Below are 20,506 nucleotides of genomic sequence, written 5' to 3' on the forward strand. Positions count from 1 at the left end.
GCCATGTGGGTTCATGGCATGACTCTAGGCCAGCAACCAGTATGTATGGTATTACGGGGGATCAGAACCAGGCTTTCTGTGGGAAGTGACAGAAATAGTTTATGGTGAGCTCCATGACCATAGGTGAGGTCCCGAATGACCCACTGGGTGTTGGATTCCATGGATCTGTCTCATCAGGTGCTGTGGAATTCAGGGACACCCTCCTGTCTGTGGATTTGTGTGGAGACAGGTAGACATCAGTGTCTGGCCAGGCATGAGGGTCGCACTGGACCACCACCAGAGGTGCAGCGTGTGGGGGAGCCACTGCTTGGTTTCCACGAAAGCTGACCAGGGTCTTTGACCGTGATTCCTAGCAGCTGCAAGGGGAGAGGCTGCCGGGGGTGGTGCACACTTCCTAGAGTTGTGGTCAGGACAAGTCTGAAGCCCACTGAAGTCAGCCACACCAGGCACAGAATGTACCCAGTCAGTGTAGCTGTGGGCACTGCTCCCATGGTACTTTTGGGCTGGCTCCATGCTGCCACCTCTTTTCATCATCATCTTCAAGGTCATGTGCCTCTGCTATTGCCCCATGGCTTCCGGGGTATTGTCAGTCCTCCATCTGGCCCTCGTCCCTGGTGCCCTGTGCAGTCCGATGCCAGTGTAGCCTTCTCGAGACAGACATCTGGCCCTCATGGAACACTTCCATGGATCTCATGTGATGCGAGGATGATGCCCTGCCCTGGAAGGGGGCTGCAGGTCCCCAATCAGGAGAGCCATGTCTCCCTTTTCAGCATGGCCTTCCCTCCCCTCAGTCTTCTTCAGGGAAGCTCTCCCCACTTCCTGAGATGACAACTCTGAACTTAAAAATGAATGTTATTTTACATATCTCTATGCCTTAGTTCATCCATGGCATGTCTTTCAACCCCGTTAGTGGGGTTTTTTTTTTTTAGCAGTTCTGAAGGGCTGTCTGCTCAAGGAGGAGATGACCTGGGCGGGGCAGCTTTCCCTCTCATCTCCCTCAGCCTGTCTCTGAGCCCTGAGGCCAGCTGTCCCACTGAGGATTGAGGGACCCGTGCCAGCCCCTCCTGAGGCCAGGCTGTGTCAGCTGTGTAGACGGATGCGTGTCAGAGTGGTGGGCAGCTGGCATGGGCCAGGGGCAGGCAGTGTCTCCTCATTCCTTCCCTCCCTTCCTCCCAGAGGTAGCTCAGAGCAGCCTTCAACCCCTGCATCTCCAGATCCCTTGACCTATGCCTCCTGTGTTCAGCTGGTGACCTTGGAGTTTTGCATGGATTCTACCTCCCGTACCCTCTCCTGTAGCAGTTCCTGGATCAGGGGTGGGGTTGGACTCTTGTCTGCTTTTGGTCTTCTTCCTGTCCCGCACCAAGCCCACCCACCTTTGCATCTTCCATGTATGTGCTTGGTAGCAAGCCCATCCACAGGGAACCTATTAGCCAAATGGATCCAGGCAAAGAACATTGAAGTAGAGATCCAGGATCCATAATAAACCTGCTCTGAAACTTGTCCCAAAGTCTGTGACTCTCTCACAATGTAACAGAAACAATAATAGCTTTCTGGACTGTGAAGTGACATGTGTCTCTACTTCCAATCTTGAATGCATAGGTGCTGAGCCTGGACAAAAAAGGACCATGGCTCCCGTGGGCTGGGATCCATAGTAAGAACTCAGTGAAATCTGAATTCAAGGCATAGAGTGCATAATTATTGTAGAGTGAATCCTCCCAAGTAGGGCTTATGCACAATGCACAGGAAAAGCTTTTTCAAAGAGGTTCCTGAAAGAAAAATCTTTTTTAAAAATTTATTTTAATTCCAGTAGAGCTAACATACAGTGTTACATTCGTTTCAGGTGTACAATAGAGTGATTCAGTAATTCTATATATTACTCAGTGGTCATCAAGAAAAGTGTCCTCTTAATCCGCTTCATCTATTTGACTCATCCCTCTATCCACCTCCTCTCTGGTATCCATCCGTTTGTTCTCTATTGTTAAGAGTTTGTATTTTGCCGCACCCATACTCAGGCAACCCTGTTTGGGTAGAGTTGCCCTGTCCCCTGCGACGGGGGATGGGTGTGGGCAAGCTGTGAGCCAGTATTTCCAGGCTTTTGTTCCCTGGCGGCTTTCTCTGGCGGTCTGCTCTGCCTCTTCTGAGAGTCAGAGCAGCACAGGCTGAATTGTCACAGAACAGAGGGATTGCTGCCTGTTCTCCATGGATGTTCTGGCCACTTTAACTCCATTACTGTTGGTGCTGCTCAACCCCATAGCGTCCCTGGATGTGTGCCCCACACTTGGTGTCCCTGCCCTCACTTCCAGGACAGGCTCATCTCTGTCCTTTGTGTTTCTAAGGCCACCAGCCACCAGCCGCCCCCTAGAGCTCCCAGATCTCCAGGTCTCAGTCTGGATCCCGTGAGTACACCAGGATTATGGAGTTTCCTGAGAAGCCTGGTGGCATTCCACCTCCTTCAGGGTCTCAGTCTGCTGTTTCCCAGGTGCCAACCTCGAGTCCGCCTGCTCCCCCATGCAGGTGGCCCACCAGCCACCAGCCGCCCCGTGGGCTCCCAGGACTCTGGGTCTGTCTATGCCCGGTGAGCACACCGGGATTCCAGAGTTCCGTGAGAAGCCTGGTGGCGGGTGCACCTGGTTCAGGGTCTCAGTCTGCTGTTTCCCGGGTTCTGACCATGAATCTGCCCGCTCCCCTGTGCAGGTGGCCTGCCAGCCTCCAGGGGACGCGCATGCGCTCCAGGAGCTCCCAAGCTCATTCTGGATCCCATGAGCACACTGGGATTCCTGTGTTCCATGAGATGCCTGGTGGTGTGCTCTCTGGGCTCACCAGTCTCAGTCCGCTCTCTAGAATCAGCCTGCTCCCCTGTGCAGGTGGCTGCTACTTCCTGGTGCCCGAACGTGGCGGCTCCCTCCCCCTTCCTTTTATCTTCCAGTATCTGTGCCAGGTTTCAGGACTCCCCGCTTCCTACCTCAATACTCAGCGCTGGAGATATTCATTTGTAGAGATCCAGATATATCTTCCTGCCTCTCAGGCTGATTCTGTGGTTGTTTAGGCTGGTCTGCTACCTATCCAGCTGGACTCAGGGGACTTGCTGAAAAAGGGGTCCCCTACTCCTCTGCCATCTTAACTCCTCTCTTGTACCTGAAATAGTATTTAAAAACACTCAGCTCAGCCTCTTCTACAAAGTGAGCCAATGCTTATAAATATGGCTAAAATATTGCCTTACCTACGATAACTTCCCAGCCATCCTAGTGTTTAAATGGTATGACTGTGACTTACATTAGTCAACATTTGCAGAGAAAGAACTTAGTGCATCCAGGGGGCACTTCATGTTGAAATTAGTTTGTGACAACGAGCTACTGTGTTTTATTCTGCAGTCCAAGGGAATGGTGCCAGACAACTCTAAGGTGTCTAGCAGTTCTACAATTCTGATTTTAAGTGGTCTGTGTGCTTCAGAGATTTGGGCAGGAGAAGGGCAGGAGTCCAGAGACTGTGAACACTTCTGTTACCTGTGCTGACCATGGAGCAGGTAGCCTTCTGTGGGCATCATTTTAATTTCTTGGTACTCTTGTGAAAGGTGCTTTTGTCTCAAATTCCACCATTTAGTAGTAATTATAATGATGAAAGTAATTTTTATCTTATATCATCTGTGGGCCCTGATCCTGGGATCCCAGGGAAGCTATCCTTTAACATTTTACCTGGCTCAAAATGATTGGGCAAAAACTCAAAGCATGGGCCCTATTTCTGCCCCAAGCACATGTTGTACATCTGCTTCGAGAAGAAAACAACCAGAAATGCCAACATGAAGATAAGAAAAAATAAAGAACCTCTTTGGTTCCCATAAGATTAAAGTCATACTGACATGTATATACTGAAAATGCATGAAATCATTGCATTTCCTAAAGCCCAAGCCTTGGAGGGTCTGAGAGCCACTGACCTTGCCCAGAACCAGGCACACCCCAGCAGGGAGGGCTGGTGCAGAAAGGGAAGGGGCAGGACTCTGAGGGTGGTCTGAGGCTAGAGGTGTCCCTGGATGGGGCCAGGTGTGTGTGGGGGACCCGGCCCATGACACCACCCATGCCTGTGCCGGGTGTTGGGTAGAGGAGGGGCCTCTTGGGCCCCCTGAACTGTCAGGGTTCCAGGGGCTTGAGGGCGGGTTGCCCAGCATCCAAGGGGCTCAGGCACCAACCTCCCCAACCATTCACCGCTTGGGGGTGGAGCTATGTCTCTGTGGGCAGTCCCAGATTTGCAGTGGGTTGCAGACTTGGGGCAGAAGAAGGGGCACTGAGAGAGAGAGAGAGTTGCCCTGTTGAGATCCCTGCTGGTGAGTGAGCAGCGTGCACTGGGGTGGGGGTCCGGGGGTAGGGTGCGCCCCAGGTGGGAAGCAGGATTCTGGAAGGGCACGTGGAGAGGGTTCATTGTGAGGACTCAGGTGAGTTTTCTTTTTCCCTTTAAAGTCTCTTCTGCCCCATGTCCTCAACTGACCTTATTCCCCATACCCATGAACTCCAGGGCGCCCACTCACCAGAGATTTTGTGGGATGGGTTGCAGAATTTCAGGGTTTCCCCTGTTCCCCTGGAAGAGTGCGGGTAAGGACCTCACACAATCCCCACCTTCAGTTCTCTGACACAGTGCAGGCGATTCATCTTGAGCAGTACCGCGAGTTCAGCAGGGTGTGCCCTGGTCCCCCAGGCACAGGTGTGGCAGTAGCAAGCCACAGAGCCGTCAGCCAACTTCAACATTACGCCCCGTGTGCCCCCGGGGAATGGTAATTGGCTATTAGAATCATGCAGGAAAATCCTCCAGGTGGGGGCCTGGAGGCGGGCATAAACGAGACCCCACTCTAGTTGCATTGGGAATAGAGGAATTGAGGGTTTCTTTAGAAGAGTAAGTCTGCTTTCCAGAAAAGGCAAGGTCATTGGTCGATTGAGAATGAAGATAATTACTGCTAAACAACAAGTATGTGTTGCCCCTTCACCCAGAAACCGAAGGAGGTGTGCAGGCTTTAGGTCAGAGGTGCCTTCTTCTCCCCAGCTGACAGCACTTCTCCGCTCTGGCTCCAAGACACTCGAGGTTTTGAATGTCAGCATCGGAGTCAGCGAGGCAGCTTGTTACAGGATGCCAGTGTTCAGAGAAAGCACAGGTATGTTTGGCAAAATGTCCTATCTATGACAGGGCTGGAGGTAAAACCTCTCATTATCCCAAAACCTCCTGGGCTTTTCTCTTTTCTCTAGTTGAGCCACAAAGTAAAATTGAAGTAGCTGTCAGCATTCTGGGTTTGGTGCAAGAATTACTTAGTTTCCCTGCAGGTAGAACTTTGCAGGGGATCACAATTTCTCTGTCCATTTATTGCTTACAAATGTATTTTGACTATCTGTTTCCTAGGAACCCTCTTTTGTTAGAAAGGGAAGGTGAGATTCACTCTGTGCCTGTTTGTAACATCTAATTTGTTCCTTCATCTAACAGTGTTTATTCAATTGGGCCTACGATATAGTTGAGTGGCCAGCATCTAGAGTTAGGTGGCTTTTTTCATCTGATACAGACTTGGATGATGTCATTTGACAAAGGTGATGTTTCATCATTGATTAGTTTATTCATCAGAAGAGTTAAAATTAGGGTGGAGGGAAAATTCAAAATTATCCAAAGTGGCCTGTTCCTGTTTAAAAGTTGAGCTTGACTTTCTAGTTTTACTAAATGTATTATCTAGATATTTTGAGGTGCCATATTCTCTCTGTAGTTTCTTTGGTGGTGGAGTCAGAAGGAGAGTCTGGGAATTCTTTTGGATAGTGGCATGCTGGTGTCTTCAAGGGGCTTGGCATCAGGAGCCTTGGGGTGAATTCTGCAACTGCTAGCCTGACCCTGGGTGCATCTCAGAGAGGTTTTGTTTCCTCTTATGAAATTGCCAGCAGATAATGTTCTGCTTAAAGGGGATCCCTCCCATCCTGTTGGTGGGAATGCAAAGTGGTGCAGCCAGTCTGGGAAACAGTGTGGGGGTTCCTCAAAAAGTTAAACATTGAACAACCCCATGATCCAGCAATTGCTCTCCTAGGTATTTACCCAAAGGATACAAAAATGCAGATTTGAAGGGGGAACATGTACCATGATGTTTATAGCAGCAATGTCCACAGTAGACAAACTAGGGAGAGAATCCCAACGTCCATGCACTGATGAATGGATAAAGCAGATGTGGGATACATATATATAATGGAATATGACCCAGCTTCAAAAAGAATGAAATCTTACCATTTGCAAGGGTGTGGATGGACCTAGAGTGTATTAAGCTAAGCAAAATCATTGAGGAAAGACCAATATCCTACACTCTCACGCTTGTGGATTTTCAGAAAGAAAACAGATGAACAGAGTGGAGGGTGATGAGAGAGGCAAACAAGGAAATAGACTCAACCTTGGAGAACAAACTGAGTGTTGCTGCAGGACAGGGGCGTGGGGGGAAGAGATAAATGGGTGAGGGGTATTAAGGAGGGCACTTGTGATGAGCACCGGGTACTGTATGCAGGTGAGGAATCACTAAACCCTACCCCTGAAGCGAATATTCCATGGCATGTAAACTAACTGGAATTTAAGTAAAGAAGAAAGGAAAAAGTGTTCTACTTCATGAAGAGTGAGGTAAAATTGTAGTGATTTGGGCTGTAGTATTCTATAGATGAGAGTTGTAAAACACCCTGTGGTAGGATACACTAGTTGCTTATCACATAAGGAGTCCTCAGAAAGCTGCAATGAAAGATTCAGGTCTCAGAGCATGTTCATGTCCCACTGATATGTTACAGTTTGCACAGGTAGGAAAGAAGGTGGAGAAAGAGGCAACAGAAGGGGAAAGCAGGTGTGAACCTTTCATTTGTTAGCATTATAGCTTTCTCATGAAAGCCTTGTGCCAGTGTGATTTTGGAAGCAGAGGGGGAATCCGGGAGCTTTGCAGGAGACAGGGGAGTTCCAGGTCTGGGTAAAGCTGACAGGGGTCCCAGAGGAGAGCTGAATGCATTCTGCAGCAGGGTGTGGGCAGGGTGGGCTCCAGGGGTGGCTGTGGGTCACCTGCGTGAGTTGTGACAGGTGAGGGCTGTGTGCAAGATCCTGGCTGAGGACAAGGGAGGCACAGGCGGAGAGCTGGCAGAGAACCTTCTTCCTGGCCACCAGCCTCACCCAACACACAACCTCATCTTCTGTTCCTGTCACTCCAATTCAGACTTCTCCAAATGTGAGTGAGATCACATCAAGAGCATTCTTAACAGAAGGGAAAGCATGTGAAAAGGCTCTGGGGCAGGAGAATTTCAGGTATGTCCAGGAGAAGCAAGATGGCCCTGTGGCCACAGGAGACAGCTTAGGACATTAGCTCAGAGAGGTGACAGCCATTCCAGGGCTATAACCCCAGGAGACCCTGTTTCACTGGGCCATCCTGGCTACAGGGTTGAGAACAGATGACAGAGGGTTGAAGATGGCAAGGCAGGTCAATGATGAAGCTTTTCCAGGAACTCAGGCACTGTGGACAAGACAGGTGGCCTTGGATGGAGTGGTTAGACCTATTCTGGGTTCATTTTGAAGATGGAGCTCACAGGATTTGCTGATGGGTTAGCTATTAGGAGCAGGAGAACGGAGGAATTGGAGTAACTCCCAGTTGTTGTGGGTTGTCCTGATCGAGGGGAAGGAGAGGGTTTCTCGGGGGGTAGGAGGTAGTCCGTGTTCCGCATGCTGAGGAAGGTGCCTTTCCCTGTGGATCTGCTGAGGATTGTGTCTGGGAGAACCTTTCACATCTCCTCCCTCAGCAATGGTTAAGTACAAGTATCCCCCACTTTTTAAACGTTCACAGTAAGACACTGGGTTTTCTTGAGAGAACTACGTTATTACCCAGCTTCAGTAAGAGGAAGACAACTGAAGAGGATTTCCCTCTTATGAAAAAAGGTGAACAGTGAGAATCACGTTCAGCATCTGTTTTGGGGAGAAGCACGACAGAGGCGGCGTGCATCCCAACCAGCTCCTTCCTCTGGGAACCGCTCTCTGCATCCAGCCACCAGCACTTTGAATTGTGTCTGTGAGCCTCTGCTGTGCTTTATCTTCATTTATGCTGGGCCTCCCTCAGAAACTTGTGTCCTGAGGCCTAAGAAAAATCAAAGAGAAGGAATTTTGGAGTCTGAGGACACTATCTAATTGTTCCATGTAAATTAATGGCCATTCCTTCCTGACACCATTTCTGCTGTGCAAGGTTTCTCAGAATCCATGTACTTTCAAAGAGCAGGGAAACCTATACCCCAAGCTGCGGGGTTAGTTTTAGTCTCCATGCTGGACAGAACATTTAATGGCTGTCAGATTTTCTCACTCAAACATTAAGACTTTGACCACCTTCACCCGTTTCTACCACCCCATCTTCGTATCTGGCACCTACCAATCTGCTCTCAGTATCTATGCGTTCAGTATTTGTTTATTCCACGTGGAATGTATATGAGAGCATCTGGTATTGGTCTTTCTGTGTCTGAGTTACTTGGCATAAGGCCCCCAAGGTCTGTGTTTCCATGTCGGGTTCTTGTGAATAATGCTGCAGTGAATGTGGGAGTGCATCTGTCTTTTTGAGGCAGTATTTTTGTGTTCTCCAAATCAATACTCAGTAGAGCCATTACTGGGTGATGTGGTAGTTGCATTTATTTTTTTAGGAACCTCCATACCGTTTGTCACAGTGGCTGCACCAATTTCCATTCCCACCAACAGTGCACAGTGTCTCCTCATCTGCACACCCTTGACCCCACCTGGTGTCTGTCTCTGGGACAATTGCTGTTCCAGCAGTTGTGAGGGGATAGCCGATTGTGGGTTTGATGATGTTTCCCTGACGATATTAAGTGATGTCGAAAAACTTTCTCTGTCTGTTGGCACCTGTGTGCCATCTTTAGAAAGTATCTATTCACATATTCCCCCCAATTTTTATACAGTTTTTTTTTTTTGGTTTTGATTTGTATGAGTGTTGTGTGTATTTTGGATATTAGCCTCTTCTCACACATATGATTCGCAGATATTTTTTTTCTTATTGGGTCTCTGGCCTTTTTAGTTTTTGCTGGTTTCTTTTGCCGTGTGGAAGATTTCAGTTTGAAGTTGTTCCACTTGTTTATTTTTGCTTTTGTTGCCTTTGCATTTGGTGTCCGATCTGAAGACTCTTTGCCAAAACTAATGTGGAAAGACTTAGTTCCTGTGTCTTCTTGGAGGTTTATGGATTCAGGTCTTATGTTCAAATCGTTCATCCATTAAAAATTTTGTGCGTGGTGTAAGAAAGTGACCCAGTTATATTCTTCTGCATTTAGTGTCCAGTTTGCCTGTTACCGCTCACTGAAGACACAGTCCTTCCATCATGGTATATCTTCTGCTGCTGCGTCGTAAGTTACGATCATCTACGTGTGGGTAAGTTTCTGAGCTTTCTGTTCTGTTCCACTGACCTGGTGTCTGTGTTTATGCCAGTACCATCCTGTTTTGATGACAACAGCTTTGTAATCTTGCTTGAAATCCAGGAGTGTGTTGACTGCACCTTTCTATCTCCAGGTTACTTTGGGTATTTGGGGTCTTTTGTGATTCCATACAAGTTTGAGGACTCTTTTCTATTTCCTCGAGTAATGCCGCTGGAATTCAGATAGGGATTTCATCACATCTGTCAATTGCTTTGGGTACGATGGACATGTTCACATAATTAACTCTTCCAGTTAAGGAGCATGGCGTATGCTTCCATTTGTTTGTGTTGCCTTCCAAATCTTTGCCCCATACATCCTGCCCCCCTCGACACGCATGTTTTTTATTTCTTTTCTGCCATGTGTTGAATGTACTGTCTTTCTCATTTTTGGTTACTTGTATTCCTAGATTTCTTTTTTGATGCAATTGTAAATGGCATTGCTTTTTTAATTTCTCTTTGTGAAAGTGTGTCATCAGTATACAGAAATGCAAGAAGTTGGGTCATCTGGGTGGCACCATAGGTGAAGCGTCTGCCTTCAGCTCAGGTCATGAACTCAGAGTTCTGGGATCGAGCCCCGTGTTGGGCTCCCCGCTTAGCAAGGGTCTGCTTCTCCCTCTTTCTGACACTCCCCCTGCTCGTACTTTTTCTCTTCCTCTCAAATAAATAAATAAAATCTGGAAAAAAAAAGACAACAGGTCTCTGTATATTGACTTTATATCCTGCAGCTTTCTTGAATTTATTTATTCTAACAGATTTTTTTGTGTATGTGGAATCTTTCGGGATTTCATGTCCTTTGTAAATAGTGACAGTATTTCTGTATGGATTTCATTTCTTTCTCTTTTTTTAAAATGATGTTAGTCACCCTACAGTACTTCATTTGTTTTTGATGTAGTGTTCCATGATTCATTGTTTGCATATAAAACCTAGTGCTCATTATGACATGTGCCCTACTTTTTTTTTTTTAAGAATTTACTTATTTATTCGGCAGATATAGAGACAGGCAGCGAGAGAGGGAACACAAGCAGGGGGAGTGAGAGAGGAAGAAGCAGGCTCACAGCGGAGGAGACTGTTGTGGGGCTCGATTCCATAATGCCGGGATCATGCCCTGAGCCAAAGGCAGACGCTTAACCGCTGTGCCACCCAGGCGCCCCAACAGGTGCCCTCCTTAATACCCATCACCAGAATAACCCATTCCACTTCCCCTCCCTTTCTGCAACCTTCAGTTTGTTTCCCAGTGTCAATAGTCTCTCATGGTTCATGTCCCCCTCTCATTCCCCCCTTCACTTTTCCCTTCCTTCTCCTAATGTCCTCCATGCTATTCCTTCCATTCCACATAGGAGTGAAACCATATGATAATTGTCTTTCTCTGCCTGACTTAATTTCACTTAGCATAATCCCCTCCTGGTCCATCCACGTTGGTGCAAATGGTGGGTATTCATCCTTTCTGATGACTGAGTAATAGTCCATTGTATAGATGAACCACATCTTCTTTGTCCATTCATCTGCTGAAGGACATCTTGGCTCCTTCCACAGTTTGGCTATTATGGACATTGCTGCTATGAACATTGGGATACAGGTGCCCCTTTTTTCATTACTCTGTGTCTATGGGGTAAATACCCAGTAGTGCAATTTGTGGGTCGTAGGATAGCTCTGTGTTTAACGTCTTGAGGAACCTCCATATTGGTTTCAAAAGTGGCTGTAACCAGCTGGCATTCTCACAAGTAGTGTAAGAGGGCTCCCCTTTCTTCACCTCCTCTCTGACTTTTTTTTATTTCTGTTTTGTTAATTTTTTTTCAAGATTTTATTTATTTATTCCACAGAGATAGAGACAGCCAGCGAGAGAGGGAACACAAGCATGGGGAGTGGGAGAGGAAGAAGCAGGCTCATGACGGAGGAGCCTGATGTGGGGCTCGATCCCATAATGCCAGGATCACGCCCTGAGCCGAAGGCAGACGCTTAACCGCTGTGACACCCAGGTGCCCCCTGCCTTGTTAATTTTTACCATTCTAACTGGTGTAAGGTGGTATCTCATTGTCGTTTTGATTTGTATTTGCCTGATGGCAAGTGATGTGGAGCATTTTTTCATGTGTCTGTTGGCCATTTGTATGTCTTCTCTGGAGAAGTATCTCTTTGTGTCTTCTGCCCATTTTTTGGGTGTCGGGTTTGAGGAGTTCTTTATAGATCTTGGATACCAGCCCTTTATCTGTAAAATCATTTGCAGATATCTTCTTCAATTCCATATGTTGCCTTTTTATTTTTTGATCATTTGCTTTGCCGAGCAGAAGCTTTTTATCCTGATGAAGTGCCAATAGTTCATTTTTGCTTTTATTTCCTTTGCCTTTAGAGACGTGGCTTGCAAGAAGTTGTTGCGTTCAAGGTTGAAGAGTTCTTTTGATTTTGATATGAGACAGGAATCCATTATCTTATTTTCCTGATTGTATTCGAGTCCTCTGTCTTTCTTGGTGAGTCTAGCTAAGTTTGTCAGTTTTGTTTATCGTTCCAAAAAAGGCCACTCTCATTTTCAGTGTTTTTTTTTTTTTTTTGTCTTTTTAGGCTCCATTGGATTTATTTATGCATTCGTTTTTGTTATTTCCTTATTTCTACTAATTTGGGGCTTTGTTTGTTGTTTATTTTTTCTACTTCTTTACCACATAAATCAGGTTGTTTATTGGAGACCATTCTCATGGATTGATGAAGACTTGAATTTCTATGAATGTCCCCCATAAAGTTACTGTTGCTGCATCCCATAAGTTTTTGTAGGTTGTCTTTTTCATCAGTGTAAAGGTACTTCTAAAAATTTTTTGATTTCTTCTTTGACTGTTGGTTGTTTAGTAGCATGTTGTTAAATCTCCACATATTTTTTTAAGATTATTTAAGTATCTGACAGAGAGTGAGACAGCGAGAGAGGGAATGCAAGCAGGGTGGTGGGAGAGGGAGAAGCAGGTTTCCGACTGAGTAAGGAGCCTGATTTTGAGCTAGATCCCAGAATCCTGGGATCAAGACCTGAGCTGAAAGGAGATCCTTAATGACTGAGCCACCCAGGCCCCAAAAATCTCCACCTATTTTTGACTGTCCCATTTTTTTCTTGAGTCTGATTTCTAGTTTCATATCATTGTGGTTGGACAAGATTTGAAGCAGAAGGTGAAGAGAGCATTCAGATGAAAGGTTTGTTTCCTGGAGGGTTTTCTGAGGGCAGACCATGAGTTCAGTGGGGATGGAGGAAGGTTTTGTGAGACGGGGGATGGGGTTAACCCTTGTTAGAATTACTGACTACTACCAGGCAGGCTGTGTGCTACCGTTCACACCATAGACCTGATGGACTTGTACTTCATTAGAAATATTTTCTAGGAGGTGTAGGCATAGCCTTCATTTAAAGAAAGGTGCCATGTGGGTTCATGGCATGACCCCAGGTCAGCAACCAGGATGTATGGTATTGTGGGGGATCAGAAACAGGGTTTCTGTGGGAAGTGACAGAAATAGGGTATGGTGAGCTCCATGACCATAGGTGAGGTCCCGAGTGACCCACTGGGTGTTGGGTTCTGTGGATCTCTCTCATCAGGTGCTGTGGAATTCAGGGACACCCTCCTATCTGTGGATTTGTGTGGAGACAGGTAGACATCAGTGCCTGGCCAGGCACGAGGGTCGCACTTAACCACCACCAGAGGTGCAGCGTGCGGGGAAGCCACTGCTTGATTTCCACGAAAGCTGACCAGGGTCTTTGACCGTGATTCCTAGCAGCTGCAAGGGGAGAGGAGGCCAGGGGTGGTGCACACTTCCTAGACTTGTGGTCAGGACTAGTCTGGAGCACACTGAAGTCAGCCACACCAGGCACAGAAGGCACCCAGTCAGTGTAGCTGTGGGCACTGCTCCCATGGCACTTTTGGGCCAGCTCCATGCTGCCACCTCCTGCTTTTCATCATCATCTTCAAGGTCATGTGCCTCTGCTCTTGCCCCATGGCCTCCGGGGTATTGTCCGTCCTCCATCTGGCCCTCGTCCCTGTTGCCCTGTGCAGTCCGATGCCAGGATAGCCTTCTCGAGACAAACATCTGGCCCCGATGGAACACTTCCATGGATCTCGTGTGATGCGAGGATGAAGCCCTGCCCTGGAAGGTGGCTGAAGGTCCCCAATCAGGAGAGCCATGTCTCCCTTTTCAGCATGGCCTGCCCTCCCGTCAGTCTTCCTCAGGGAAGCTCTCCCCACTTCCTGAGATGACAGCTCTGAACTTAAAAATGAATGTTATTTTACATATGACTATGCCTTAGTTCATCCATGGCATGTCTTTCAACCCCGTTAGTGGGGTTTTTTTAGCAGTTCTGAAGGGCTGTCTGCTCAAGGAGGGGATGACCTGGGTGGGGCAGCTTTCCCTCTCATCTCCCTCAGCATGTCTCTGAGCCCTGGGGCCAGCTGTCCCACAGAGGATTGAGGGACCCGAGCCAGCCCATCCTGAGCACAGGCTGTGTCAGCTCATACACTGATGCGTGTCGGAGCGGTGGGCAGCTGGCATGGGCCAGGGGCAGGCAGTGTCTCCTTCTCATTCCTTCCCTCCCTTCCTCCCAGAGGTAACTCAGAGCAGCCTTCAACCCCTGCATCTCGAGATCCCTTGACCTGAGCCTCCTGTGTTCAGCTGGTGACCTTGGAGTTTCGCATGGATTCTACCTCCCGTACCCTCTCCCATAGCAGTTCCTGAATCAGGGGAGGGGTCGGACCCTTGTCTGTTTTTGATCTTCTTCCTGTCCCACACCAAGCCCACCCACCTTTGCATCTTCCATGTATGTGCTTGGAAGCAAGCCCATCCACAGGGAACCTATTAGCCAAATGGATCCAGGCAATGAACATTGAAGTAGAGATCCAGGATCCATAATAAACCTGCTCTGAAACTTGTCCCAAAGTCTGTGACTCTCTCACAATGTAACAGAAACAATAATAGCTTTCTGGACTGTGAAGTGACATGTGTCTCTACTTCCAATCTTGAATGCATAGGTGCTGAGCCTGGACAGAAAAGGACCATGGCTCCCGTGGGCTGGGATCCAGAGTAAGAACTCAGTGAAATCTTAATTTGAGGCATGGAGTGAATAATTATTGTAGAGTGAATCCTCCCAAGTAGGGCTATGCACATTGCACAGGAAAAGCTTTTTCAAAGAGGTTCCTGAGAGAAAAATCTTTTTTTTTAATTTTTTAATTCCATTAGAGCTAACATACAGTGTTACATTTGTTTCAGGTGTACAATAGAGTGATTCAGTAATTCTAAATATTACTCAGTGGTCATCAAGTAAAGTGTCCTCTTAATCCGCTTCATCTATTTGACTCATCCCTCTATCCACCTCCTCTCTGATAACCATCCGTTTGTTCTCTCTTGTTAAGAGTTTGTATTTTGGTGTGTCTCCTTTTTCTCTTTTAGTTATTTATTTTTGTTTGTTTATTAAATTCCCCATTAGAGTGACATCGTATGGGATTTATCTTTCTCTGACTGACTGATTTTAGTTAGGATAATACTCTCTAGCTCCATCCATATGGCTGCAAATGGCAAGGTTTCATTCTTTTTCAAGCCGAGTAATACTCCAGTGTGTGTGTGTGTGTGTGTGTGTGTGTGTGTGTGTGTGTGTGTGTGAATACACACATCTATCATCTCATTTGTCAATTTTTCTACAGACACTTGGGTTGCTTCCATATTGTGATATTGTAAAAAATGGTGCAAGAAACATAGGGGTGCACGTATCCTTTTACGTTACTGTTTTCCTATTCTTTAGGTAAATACGAGTAGTGTGATTGTTGGATCGTAGGGTAGTTCTATATTTAATTTTTTGAGGAACCTTCATACTGTTTTCCACGGTGGCCACCACAGTTTGCATTCCCACCCACAGTTCATGAGGATTCCCCTTTATCCACATCCTCCCAACACCTGCTCTTTGTTGTGGTTTTGATGTTGGCCATTCTGACACGTTTGAGGTATTACCTCATTGTCCTTTGGATTTACATTTTCCTGATGATGGGTGACGGTGAACATCTTTTCACGGGACTGTTGGCCATTTGTATTTCTTCTTTGGAGAAATGTCTGTCCATGTCCTCTGCCTACTTTTTAACTGGATTATTTGTTTTTGGGGGGTCGAGTAGTATCAGTTGTATATGTTTTGGACACTATCCCTTTATTGCATATGATCTTTGCAAATATCTTCTCCCTTTGAGTAGGTTGTCTTATTATTTTTACGTTTTCATTGTTCTTCTGCCATGTGGAAACTTTTTATTTTGCTGTATTCCCAATAGTTTATTTTTGCTTTCATTTCCTTTGCCTCAGGACACAGTCTAGAGAAACGTTGGTATGGTCCATGTCAAGAAGTTACTGTCTTCCCTCCTGTAGGATTTTTATGGATTCAGGTCTCATATTGAGGTCTTGAAACTGTTTTGTGTTTGTCTGTATTGTGTAAGAAAGCAGTCTAATTTCATTCTTTTGTGCGTAGCTGTCTAGTTTTCCCAACACCATTTGTTGTAGAGACTGTCCTTTTCCCTTTTGATATCGTTGCTTGCTTTGTGGAAGATTCATGGACCACATAATTGTGGGTTTCTGTCTGAACTTGTATCCTGTTCCTTTGGTCGCTGTGTCTATTTTTGTGCCGTACTTTCTTGTTAGGATGACTGCAGCTTTGTAGTATAACCTGAAATCTGAAATTGTGAGTCCTCCAGCTTTGTTTTCTTTTCCACATTGCACTGGCTGTTCAGTATCTTTAGTGGTTCCATACAAATGTTTAGGATTGTTTATTCGAGGTCTTTAGTTCTTTAATTTAAGTTCAATTAGCCAACTTACAGTACATCATTAGTTTCAGATGTAGTCTTCAATAAATTTCCAGTCGTGTGTAACACCCAGTGCTCATTGTATCGTGTGACCTCCTTAATGCTACTCACCCAGTTACCCCCCCCCCAACTTCTCCTCCAACAATCATCAGTTTGTTGCGATAGTTAAGAGTCCATCGTGGGTTTTCTCCCTCTCTGATGACTTCCCATTCTATTTTCCCTTCCTTCCCCTATGGTCTTCTTCCTTGTTTCTGATATTCTACATAGGAGCGAAAGCATATGATCATTGCCTTTCTTTCATTGACTTATTCCACTCAGCATAATACCCTCCAGCTCCACCCAGGTCGGTGTGATGGTAAGTATTCATCCTATCTGATGGCTGAGTAATATTCCATTATATATATGATCCACATCTTCTTAATCCATTCATCTATCCATGCTCATCTGCACTCCTTCCACAGCTTGTCTATTATGGATATTGCTGCTATGAACACTGGGGTGCATGTGTCCCGTCTTCACTACTTCTGTCTCTGGGGGTAAATACCCAGTAGTGCAATTGCTGGGACATAGGGTAGCTTTATTTATAACTTCTTGAGGAAACTCTGTACCATTTTCAAGAGTGGCTGTACCGGACTGCATTCGTACAGGGGTGTAAGAGGGTTCCCGTTTCTCCATATCCTCTCCAACATGTATAGTTTCATGTCTTCTTATTTTTAGATATTCGGCCTCGTGTGCTATGGCATCTATAGGGGTTTAGATTTGCATTTCCCTGAAGCCAAGTGATATGAAGCATTTATGCATGTATCTTTTGGTCACCAGTACATCGTCATCAGTGAAATAACTTCCCATTTTAATCCATCTCAAGGCCTAAATCTGGGTAAGGCACTGGAGCTGGATGATGCCATCGGTTGGAAGTGTGGAGAATTTCAAAAGATCTCCTTGGAGAGCAAGTATAAAGGTCAGTGTGAAGCTACTAATTGGATCCGGGGAGATCTCTCAAAGTGGGGGTTGCCTGCGATGGGCTGAGGGGGGCCCTCCGATTTTCCTATGAATCCTTGCTGCAGCCCCAAATGGACAGTTTCCTGCTGTGGGGCAGGGTGAGTCCTCTAGTTGTGCAGAGGTGAGCCCAATGCCTGCTGCCTTGGAGGCAGGCAAACGGGGAGGGGACCCTCAGCAGAAGACCCAGGGTTAGGTAGGCCTCAAGAGACAGCAGGTCCGAACTGACCAGTGCTCAGAGAACTCCCAGGCCAAGTGAGATGAGGGCACAAGGGCGGATGAGTGTGAGCCTTGGGGTTTCATACGGAAGGGCCCACAAAGTTCGGGGTTCACCAGAAGGTGCTCTCAGGGGGTGCCACAATTCTCTTGCCCTGAATGCTCTCTTGTGCCCCAAAATGGTATAGTTTACTGTGGGTTGCAGGCTGAGTCCTACGGTGGGGCTTGGGTGTCCCCAATCCCCCAGAGTGGGGTGCCAGGACCCTGGGGAGGGGCCCCTCTGTGGCCAACCTAGGGTAAGGGTTAGGGTCCAGGAGCCCGGCTGGGACAATCTGCAAGCTGTGCAGCGAGCTCTGTGAAGGGCTTAGAGGAGGCCATGGGGGAGGGTGAGCATGGGCCTCAGGGTTGGGGCACGGGGGGCTGCCAAAGGATGGGGATGGGCTCCGGGGGCCTCCCCAAGTTCTCGTGCCGTGTAGGCTCCGTAGAGCCCCAAGGGGCACGGTTTCCTGTCGGGTGGCAAGCTGAGTCCTGCGGTGGGGCACAGGTATCCCAATTCCCCGGGGTTGCGGTGTAAGGCTCCTGGGGAGGCCCCCACACCCACAGCCGACCTAGGGCTAGGGTTAGGCCCAGGAGCCCCGCAGGCCCGATCTGCTGGCTGTATGGCTAGTTACACGGGCTGAGGTGAGGGTCTGGGGAGGGTGAGCGTGGGCCTCAGGATTGGGGTGCGGGAGGCCACCGAAGTTCTCTGGTGGCTCAGGAAGGCCCTCCTGTTTCTCCTGCCCTGAATGCTCTATGGCCTCCCATGTTGCACGGCTTCCTGCGGGGTGGCAGACTGAGTCCTGCTGTGGGGCTCAGGTGTCCCGAATCCCCGCGGCTGCAGCTCCAGGCTCCTGGGGAGGGGCCCCTCCACAGATGAACTAGGGTTAGGGTTGGGGCCCAGGAACCCCGCAGGCCAGATCTGCCCAGTATGTGGCGAGCTCCGCCGCGGGCTGAGGTGAGGGTGTGGTGTGGGGTGAGCATGGGCTTCAAGGGTGGGTTTAGGGATCGCCGAAGTTCGCCGGGGGCTCTGGGGGCCCTCCTGGTTCTCCCGCCCTGAATGCTCTACAGCCTCCCAAGGGGCACGGTTTCCTGCAGGCTGGCAGGCTTTGTCCTGCAGTGGGGCTCAGGTGTCCCCAGTCCCTGGGGCTGCGGCACCGGGCCCCAGGGGAGGGGCCCTACCCAGCCAACCTAGGGTCAGGTCTAGGCCTCAGGAACTGGGCAGGCCTGATCTGCCGGCTCTGCGATGAGCTTGGTGGCAAGCTGAAGGAAAGGCGTGGGGCGGGATGAGCATGGGCCTCAGGGTTGGTGTGTAGGGGGCCGCCGAGGATCGCTGGGGGCTCAGGGGGGCCCTACCAGTTCTCCTGCACTGGATGCTCTGCGGCACCCCCAAGGGGCATGGTTCCTGAGGGGTGGCAGGCTGAGTCCCATGGTGGGGCTCAGGTGTACCCAATACCCGGGGTTAGGGTACGGATTAGGGTATGGGTTAAGGTTAGGGTATGGGTTACGGTTAGGGTATGGGTGAGGGTAGGGGTTAGGGTTAGGGTAAGGAGAGGCTACGGGTTAGGGTTGGGTTTAGGGGTTACAGGTTAGAGGTTATGGGTTAGGGTACAGATTAGGGTTTAGGGTACGGGTTAGGGTTTCGGGTTTGGGTTTAGGGTTAGGGTTAGGGTTGGAGTATGGGTTAGGTTTAGGGTACAGGTTAGGGTTAGGGTATGGGTTAGGGTACGCATTAGGGTATGGTTTAGGGTATGGTTAGGGTACGGTTTAGGGTAAGTGCGTACGGATTTAGGTACGGCTTAGGGTACGGGTTAGGGTTAGGTTATGGGTTAGGGAACAGGTTAGGGATAGGGATTGGGTACGGTTTAGGGTTAGGGTATGGGTTAGGGTACGGGTTAGGGTACAGGTTAGGGTTAGGTATGGGTTAGGTTATGGGTTAGGGTCCGGGTTATAGATAGGGTATGGGTTAGGGTACGGGTTAGGGTATGGGTTAAGGGTAAGGTAAGGGTATGGGTTAAGGTTAAGGTAAGGGTACTGGTTAGGGTTAGGGTACGGGTTACAGTTTAGGGTTCAGGGTTACGGTTAGGGTACAGGTTAGGGTTAGGGTACAGGTAGGGTTAGGGTACGGGTTAGAGTACGTGTTAGGGTTACGGTTAGGGTTAGGGTACGGGTAGATTTAGGGTTAGGGTACGGGTTAGGGTTAGGTTTAGGGTTAGGTTACGGTTTAGGGGTAGGGTTAACTGAAGGGGTAGGGTTAGGGGTAGGGTTAGGGGTATGGTAGGGATCGGGGTAGGGTTAGGGTTTAGGGTTAGGGTTTGGGGTTTGGGGTTAGTGGTTAAGGTTAGGGTTTAGTGTTTAGGGTTTCGGGATTAGGGTTAGGGGTTAGGGTTTAGGGTTTAGGGTTTAGTGTTAATGTTAGGGTTTGGGGTTTAAGGGTTAGGGTTTATTGTTAGGTTTAGGGTAGGGTTAGTGTTAGGGTAAGTGTTAGGGGTTAGGGTAGGGTTAGGCGTTAAGGTTTAGGGTTTAAGGTTAGGGCTTAGGGTTTAGGGTTAGAGTTAGACCCCAGTAGGCCAGCAGGACCAATGCGCCGGCTGTGCGGGGAGTGGAGTAGTGGGACGAGGTGAGGGCACTGGCGAACAGGAGTATGGTATCCAGCGTTTTGGCGCAGGGGGCCTTTGAACGTCGCATGAGGCTCCGAGGGTCCTGCCCATTTCCCGCCCTGAATGACCGGCGGCGCCCCTAGCGGCCCGGGTGTTGGCAGGTTGCCAGTGTGAGTCTCACACTGTGATTTGGGGTCCCCAATGCCATGCGTTGCAGTGCAAGGCCCCTTGGGAGGGGCCCCTGTAGGGCCATCCTACGGTTACTGTTAGCACCCAGAAATCCGGTAGATATGATCCACCAGCTGTGTGGTAGCGGAGGGCCAGGCCGAGGTGAGGGCGCCGGCGAGCTGGAGCATGGGCCCAAACATTTTGGCGCGGGAGCCCTTGGAAGGTTGCCGGGGGATTGGAGGGCCCTGCTGGTTCTCCCGCCCTGAAAGGCC

Source organism: Ursus americanus, chromosome 17 (genome assembly GCF_024610735.1).
Source record: "Ursus americanus isolate L20-20 chromosome 17, mUrsAme1.1.p, whole genome shotgun sequence".
Classification (NCBI taxonomy): domain Eukaryota; kingdom Metazoa; phylum Chordata; class Mammalia; order Carnivora; family Ursidae; genus Ursus; species Ursus americanus.